Source organism: Rutidosis leptorrhynchoides, chromosome 3 (assembly GCF_046630445.1).
Source record: "Rutidosis leptorrhynchoides isolate AG116_Rl617_1_P2 chromosome 3, CSIRO_AGI_Rlap_v1, whole genome shotgun sequence".
In the NCBI taxonomy this organism is placed as follows: Eukaryota; Viridiplantae; Streptophyta; class Magnoliopsida; order Asterales; family Asteraceae; genus Rutidosis; species Rutidosis leptorrhynchoides.
In genome coordinates, this window is record NC_092335.1 from 476,244,361 (window position 1) to 476,252,768 (window position 8,408).

Genomic DNA, 8,408 nt, shown 5'->3' on the forward strand with positions numbered 1-8,408 from the left:
TCATCCCACACCGGTACGCAAACAAGCAAAAAGACTATAAAACCAAACGCTTTTAGGTCAAATACAAATTGAATAAAAATTGGGCTTGTGGAACAAATAGAAAGCAAATAGATGAAACTTTTGGGGCGTCTTCTCTTTTGTTTATTTCACCGAATTAAAAACTGAATACGTTGAAAGGAAAATATATTGTAAATAAATACCTACCCTTAACGTTTAATTACCACAAAATAGCAAAAATAACAACTGCATCTTAATCCATATTCCCACTAACCGACTTTTAATATGTTCCCTTAACGTTTAATTACCACAAAATAGAAAAAATAACAACTGCATCTTAATCCATATTCCCACTAACCGACTTTTAATATGTGATCCACTTTGTTACTAACTAGCTTTTAAGAGCTCGTGCGTTGCACGGCGACTCTAAAAAATAGTTTTTATAATCGTTGCTATTTGTACATCATTTTTTTATTGGATAAGGAGACATGCCCCGAAAAAATCCAATAGAATAAGAAAAAAAATAGGTACAACTACAATGGGTATGTCCGGGAGGGGGAGGGGGAGGGGGTGTTAAGTGAACACCTAAAAACACTTACAAATGAAAACCAAAAACCTATAAAAAGAATGACCAGAAAAATCAAACCTAAAGGATGTTTTAACGCACATCTACTAACCAATTGTCATACTTAAGATGACTCATGACAAAAGAAATAAACATATACCAAAGTAATCTATGTTTTACATAAATGAAACGAATGAGGTTGATAGGAGAACTTATTCTATTTCCATCTCTTAAACCAAACTTGATGCTTCCAATGCTTGTATACCTTGTATCACCAATCCCATCTCTATACCAAATTTGTTCACCCATAACAGAATATGCAGCTTTCAAATCCATAAGCCATTGACTTTTGAAAGTCAACATTTCAGCAAAACTAAAAATTGAGGCTTGTGGACATTTTCATAGGATAGGAGTAGTAACAATAAGATGGGTAGATCCAAACTCCTCTGATGTAACCTTTATCACATGCTTTACCATATATCTTCATATCCATGGACATGATATCACCATATTTCGTTTCAAATAAGCACCACCATTTTCAGCTCAAGAGCCTGCTTTTTGACTATAGAAAGTCAAAGTTATACCCAAATACACCCTATTACCACTAAAAAAGTTCCTAAATACCCACCAATCCACACCAGACTTATCTAAAACACTTTTTACCTCACACCTGTTTATACGCATTTTAAACATGACCTGTTGACTTTCTAAAGTCAGCATTCCAGCATAAACCTTAATATGAACATTTTTATACTTTCTAACCATTTGGATATAGAACATACTAATAGATGTACTAATAGATGGAGCACACCAGGCCATATACATGACATCATAAACAGTGGGGTCCACCAGCAAGCCAAACACCACATAAAAAATAATAAGGTTGATATGTAGGACCCTGTTAGCATGCAGTTCAAAGTGACCCATTGAATACCCAAATTTCAGCAAAAACAACAATAAACTATCTCCAAATCATATTTATATACCATAAACCAAGACAACCATCTATTGTATTGAAAACATATACCGCAGTGCTATTTTAGGAGAACCACACAAGTTTGGACAATACATCCTGTATTAAATAATAAATACATATTGAGATGGGTTATATACAGGGAAGGATATAGCATGTATAGTAGAGTAAAAAACATTGTTCATACACATCCTCTTTTAAATAATCTAATAAACCAAAAAATAGCAGTACACATGTAAAACAATAATGCACTATCAATACACTTATGAAACAACAATACACTATCAAGAACATCAATACATTATCAATCTACCAAAAACCATGCAGCAAGCTTAATATGTAACTGTATAGAGTCCATCATAAATTAATTGCGCAAGTGGTTCCCTACTATCTCATCGTTACCAGAATATGATAAACTAAATTACAAAATTTTGATTTCTTATTGGATTCAGTTAAAAGGATTGATGTCTAAAAAGTAATAAATATGTTTTTTAGTATAAATACATAATGATGAATTATTAAAAAACAAAGAAGGATCATAAACGGACCTCTCCAGATTTAACATCAAGTATATGCGACATGAATCCAGCTCCTGGTCAACCTAAAAAATATGATTTTGTAAGCAATAAATAATTCAATTAATAATAAATACACATTGAATAATTAGTTGTAACTTGTAGGTGCTAATACTACAAAAAAAAAAAAAAAAAAAAAAAAAAAAACAGATCAGTAAGCTCAAATCTTTCTCCTGAAGACTGATAACAACTACAAACATATTTTTTTCAAAGAATTTGTCAGGATTAAAACAGAATAAAAATACATAACATATGTTACATTTATACATTTAAAGATAGATACATCAAATAAAGTAAATTTATACAGAAAATAACTTTATACATTTATCTCAGTATCAAATCAGTAATATGATATAACGGATTCCATATATTGAAGTAGTAACTTTTAAAACCTAATAACCACGTGATCTTAAAGTGTTCATCGTTGATTCTTTCTTTTAATTACATCAAAGATTTTCTAATTAGACATATTCAAGTTATCATTCACATGAACAATATGGGTCACAACGGTATGATTTATCAAGTAGAAAGAGGTAGATTAACATATAATTAGCCTAGTAGCTAAAAAGATAAGCGTCTAAAAGTCTCCCAAAGTGTTGAATTTTTCTCACTTTTCAAAGGACCCTTAGCTCTGAAATACTTCTATCAAAAAGACAACACTTACTATTTGAAATGTCAAAACTTATGCAATCATATTATACATACCAATTATTTATGAAAAAAATATACAAAATAGGTATGGATTGACTATAAACCCAATTTGACATATAACCCCGCATTTTGACCCACCCATTTTGCTACGTCTTACATTAAACTAAGAAGAGTGTGTACATAAAATGAACAGGAGAGAAACATTGGAAAATTACTTTGTTAGTGTTCGTATGAACTTCTTTGCTTATCCAATTAAAATGTATCAACTAAGTTATCCTATGCAGTTTCTATGCTCATATTCTTTTTTCACCTCTTTCAAATTCTTGAAAGTAACATTCCCTGATAAACAACTATAACCATAATCATAATGATCAGATCAAACAAAAGAAACAGCAAAAACAATCTCCAGCAAAAACACAGAAACCAACCTTAAAGGGCTCTACATAACCAAACACCAACCTGATTGATTCCACTTTGATGAACAAAAACGGTCACTCTATGTGGCTGCACTTGTATTCCACTTTATTGTTTCACCTATATAATAAAGATGCAGAGTGAACCCTTGGTTACGTTTTGAAACATCAAACATAATTGAAAGTAAAACTATGAAAAAAAGAATGACCATCTTGCTAGTCATAATAATGTGTCATGTATAAATACCACTGTAAAGACCATCCGAAAACTTTCCTTCACATTGATTTGCATTTCTATCCCATTCTTAGATGCAATTCTAACTGCCTTGCATTAAAAATAGCACCCGGCAATGGACAGATGATGATTCTTTTGCTAGAAACTGCTTCTAAAAATGAACATGTAGTATGTCTAATATGACACAGTAGTAGATCTTTGTACCGGTTCGAATAAAAAATTTCCAAAATAAGTAAGTAATGTGTGTTAAAATAGAAAAATATTGTATTGTCACATACTGAATCTACAAAAGAAAAGTTCATAGTAATAACCACATAATTGACCCATTTGCATATGAATCATGAATAGATTGATTCTGTTTATGTTTATGACTTCTTCTCAAACTGAGCATTCAATAAAAGTTCAACACCCAATAGTCATAACTCACCCATTTTGACACCTCAAGCCTCAGAGTAATATATTCATACAGAATTACCTGCGGGTTAGCTGGATTCTCAAATTGCTTAAGGAAATAACTATTGGGTGTTTTCTCTAATGTAAGGCACATACGAACATACTTAGTTTAATTGAATTGCATTGAATAAATAAAAATAATCAAACCTTGAGATGAAAAATCGAATTGGGCGTTTCGATTGAATCTGCAGACAAATACCAAGCAAGAGGATTTATTTACAGGAGATTGAAAACATGAAATCGATATGAAAACAAAAATCCAAATAAATACGGACTAACGAACCCTAATCAAACATCACCCAAATTTCATTTGCTTAAGCAGATTTGACCCTAAAGCACAAGTACAAATTAATCTTCGACCCAAACCAGTAATATAGTAGTAGAAATATTATCCTAAGTACATCATTCATCGATTTCATTGCGAGGTATTGACCTCTACATGATACGTTTTGTAAACATTACATTCTTTAGAAAAGGCACACCATAAATGAATATCTAAATCCAAGGTTTTTGACATCTGATAGATTTCTACATATAGACAATCACCGTAAATAATAGTTTACAATAATACATCCGTTGACAATGCAGTCAAAATAAAATACATGGTGATGATTTTGTGAATGCAAAGTTTTCTCGAATAAAGCATGTATGACTCCATGCACATAACTTGTATATCGTATAAGCAAACAGCGAAAGACTTCTAGGGACCTGAGAATAAACATGCTAAAAGTGTCAACACAAAGGTTGGTGAGTTCATAGTTTTAATATTGCGCATAATCTGTATATAAAGGTGGACCACAAGATTTCAGTTGTTTCATACAAATCGTTTATCAAAATATTCTACGAAATTGAGCACCCTGGTAACTAAACTTAACGTATATATAATAAGTACCCCCTGTTTTAATATACATGCAACCAACATGTACAATACACGCAAACCAACATGTACTAAACTCAAATAGCATACGTCCGCTTTATAGTTCAGGCTAGGGTCTCTATACCTGGAATGGACGGGGATGTCAAGCCCTATGGATCCATATACAACTACTCGCGCCCACCAGTTCTTATAACCGGCAGTTACTAGTTACCAAAGCTAAGGGATTTTCGGTTTAAACTCAGTGTAGAATTAAGTATGTACTTGTGTCCATTTCGTAAAACAGTTTATAAAACAGCGCACGTATTCTCAGCCCAAAAATATATGTAAAAAGGGAGTAATGAAATTCACTTTCACAGATTTTCAATTCGTCGAAAATCAGACTTAGCCACGAATCGATTCACGAACCTATAATAATTATATACATATATATATCAAAGTATAATAGAAATATATTCACATCATATTTTTATTTACGTGTTGATGATTTAAATTGTCAAGTTAGCAGTCCAACGTTAGTAGTCCAATGTTAGTAGTCCATATATATAGTCTAAAATATCACCCTGGAATAATCAAGACGTATTGTCTAAGACTCAATCACGACCCATTGTACAACTATTGTCTTTGAAGTAATCTCGACGTATTGTGTACATGTGTCTTACGATTTATCTGACGTATTGTATATGTATTGTCTAAGACTCAATCATGACCCATTGTACAACTATTGTCTTTGAAGTAATCTCAACGTATTGTGTACATGTGTCTTACGATTTATCTGACGTATTGTATATTGTCTCGGGATTAACCAAGACTAGTATAGTACATCGAAAATAGTCAAGACATGTATAAATACATGTATAATACAGAAAAAGTTAGCTAGGATATGGTTAGTATAGATTTTATAAAAACAATCCCGTAGTCATTTTAGCCATTTTTAACCAATATTGTTTTGCCCATAACTTCTTCGTTACAAATCGGTTTTGAGTTAATCAAATTGCTATGGTTTTGTAATGAACTCTAATTTATAGAACTAAACTGATAAAGTGGTGGTTTATAGTCGGAGTTACAGGTTACAAGTCTATTTATAAAGAGTAGTCATATCTGTCGAAAGAACGACACCTTGATGACCATTTTGAAAAAAAAAAATATATTTCTACTTTGAGTTTAACCACCATTTTTAGATATATTATTATGTTCATATGAAATAACATTTTCTCAGAAAACCAACTTTAAATTCAAAGTTTAAGATAGTTTTTTTTTTTTAATTATCCAACCCGAAACAGCCTCCGGTTTTACTACGACAGCGTATGTCCAGTTTTACGGTGTTCTTCGTGTTTTCTAGTTTTAAATTCTTAAGTTAGCATATCATATAGATATAACACATGTTTTTAGTTGTTTTTAAAAGTCAAGTTAGAAGGATTAATTTTATTTCCGAACAAGTTTAGAATTAACTAAACTATGTTCTAGTGATTACAAGTTATTTTCTTCGAATAAGATAGTTATATAAGTATGAATCGAACGTTGTTATGAACATCATTACTACCTCAAGTATAGTTGGTAAACCTACTGGAAATGATGAGAAATGGTCTTGAGCTTCAAAGGATCTTTGATGGCTTGGAAGTTCTTGAAGTAGAATCATGGAACAAAAACAAGTTCAAGTAAGATTACTACTTGACTTAAGATAGTTATGTTTATAGAAATCGAATCAAAGCTTGAATATGAATATTACCTTGATTTAGAATGATAACCGACTGTAAATAATAAGAGTTTCTTGATCTTAGATGATTACTTGGAATGGACTAGAAAGATTGAAAGTAATCTTGCAAACTTGAAAGGATTTTCGAAGTGTTCTTGAAGTGTTCTTCCTATGATGATTATAGCTTGATTCTTGAAGTAGTTTTTTATGAAGATGATGATTAGTTTACTGAAAATTTCGTTCTTGAGGGTGTGTGTGTGTTTTGAGAGAAAATTAAAAAGAAAATGGGAAGTGAAATGAAGTGAATGGTGAGTGGTGAGTGATGAGTGGGGTTAAAAGGAGTTCTTGTTTTGTTTTCTTGCTCATAAGTCATGCTAGTTGTCTAATGGTTAGTTCTACATGTTTGTTGACTAATTGAGGGCTGCTAAGAGCTGATCATTTGAGTGTATGTACCAATAGTACATACATCTAGAAGCTGGGTATTATACGGGTGAAAATACCGTATGAATACGAGTAAAATTCTTGATGAAAACGAATGGGAATACGAATATAACTATCTTTGTTAAGTATAAGTATTTTGATACATGTCTTTAAGTCTTTCAAATGTGTATTAATACTTCTTAATACATTACATATATATACATTTTAATTAAGTCGTTAATCGTTACATATATATATTGTTTCGAAACCCTTAAGTTAGTAGTCTCGTTTTATGTATATAACTCATTGTTAATATGCTTGATGAGATACTTACTTATCATTGTATCATGTTAAATATATACATATGTTCATATATATATCATCATGTCGTTTTTACAAGTTTTAACGTTCGTGAATCGTCGGACAAACTGGGTGGTCAAACGTTTACATAAAATCCGTTTCAATTAATCAAGTCTTAACAAGTTTGATTTCTTAACATGTTGGAAACATTTATATATATGTAAATATCAATCTCAAATATATACCTATATTTATATACATATCTTATTTACAAATAGTGGTTCGTGAATCATCCGGAAAAGTCGAAGGTTACATGAACACAGTTCCAAATTTTTTTGAATTTCAACTTAACAGACTTTGCTTATCGTGTCGGAAATATTAATTCATTTAAAGATTAAGTTTAAATTTGGTCAGAAATTTCTGGGTCGTCACCGTACCTACCCGTTAAAGAAATTTCGTCCCGAAATTTGGTTAAGGAAAGTTGATAACGAAAACCAGAATATTCTCGTATCAAGGAATATGATATAACTTGAATTCTCATCATGAATTCGATTGTTCCTATAATTAATATTAAGGAAATAGATTAATGGAGTATTTTGAATACCTTGAATGAGTCGAGTTCCGTTTATGAATAGCACGAGTTCAATAAATATAGAGTTTTTCATCTTTGCGAAAATATGGATAGAACAATTCGATTACGCGAAGAGTATGAATGAAGCTATCGTAAAAGATGGAATTGAGAAAATAAAGTTTCGTCTTAACTTTTGACGTAGTCATAGTTGATTTCCGGATTTCAAGGAATGTAAAGAAAATCTTCGAAATTTATATAAGATTTGATTCTTCGGGATTTAAGAAAATTAGGATCCTCTTTAATTAAATCCGGTAACCTACCTCGATTGCTTTGTCTGATATTACCCATATAAATTGACCTCTTCCGTCTCATTATTTTCACCATCCATACCTTCTTCCCCAATTCATACATTCAAAATTGTGGAAATGCTCAATCCAGTTCTGGTTCTTGACCTAATATTGACGTTCGCCACCATTATCCTTCTTTTCTAGCTCCCACCGGAGGAAACCGTTTATTTCTATTATGCTCTCGGGATTGTTGTATTTATCATTCTCCCGTGTCTTTATATTGCTATACGCATTGATATACACGGTTTGTAATTTCTGTATTGTTATTGTGCTTTATATTTCGGAGCTCCATGCTTTTGTTTTCTCTTTTCGACTTTTAAGTAAAGCGATCAAGACGT

The 8,408-nt window shown here is 31.6% G+C and overlaps 1 long non-coding RNA gene across 5 annotated transcripts; it reads right to left on the reverse strand.

Annotated features, from left to right (window-relative positions):
* Positions 1–495: 495 nt before the first annotated feature.
* Positions 496–4,222, reverse strand: LOC139898136 (uncharacterized). Of its 5 annotated transcripts, none has more exons than XR_011776893.1 (3): positions 2,977–4,216; positions 2,084–2,136; positions 496–1,113 (listed from the first exon to the last, which is right to left on the reverse strand). It is a non-coding gene; the product is annotated as an uncharacterized lncRNA (long non-coding RNA). The 5 variants fall into 5 exon arrangements; XR_011776894.1 differs by having other exon boundaries at positions 496–1,124; XR_011776891.1 differs by lacking the exon at positions 496–1,113 and having other exon boundaries at positions 1,894–2,136; positions 2,977–4,047; positions 4,146–4,222.
* Between the last annotated feature and the right edge of the window lie 4,186 nt (positions 4,223–8,408).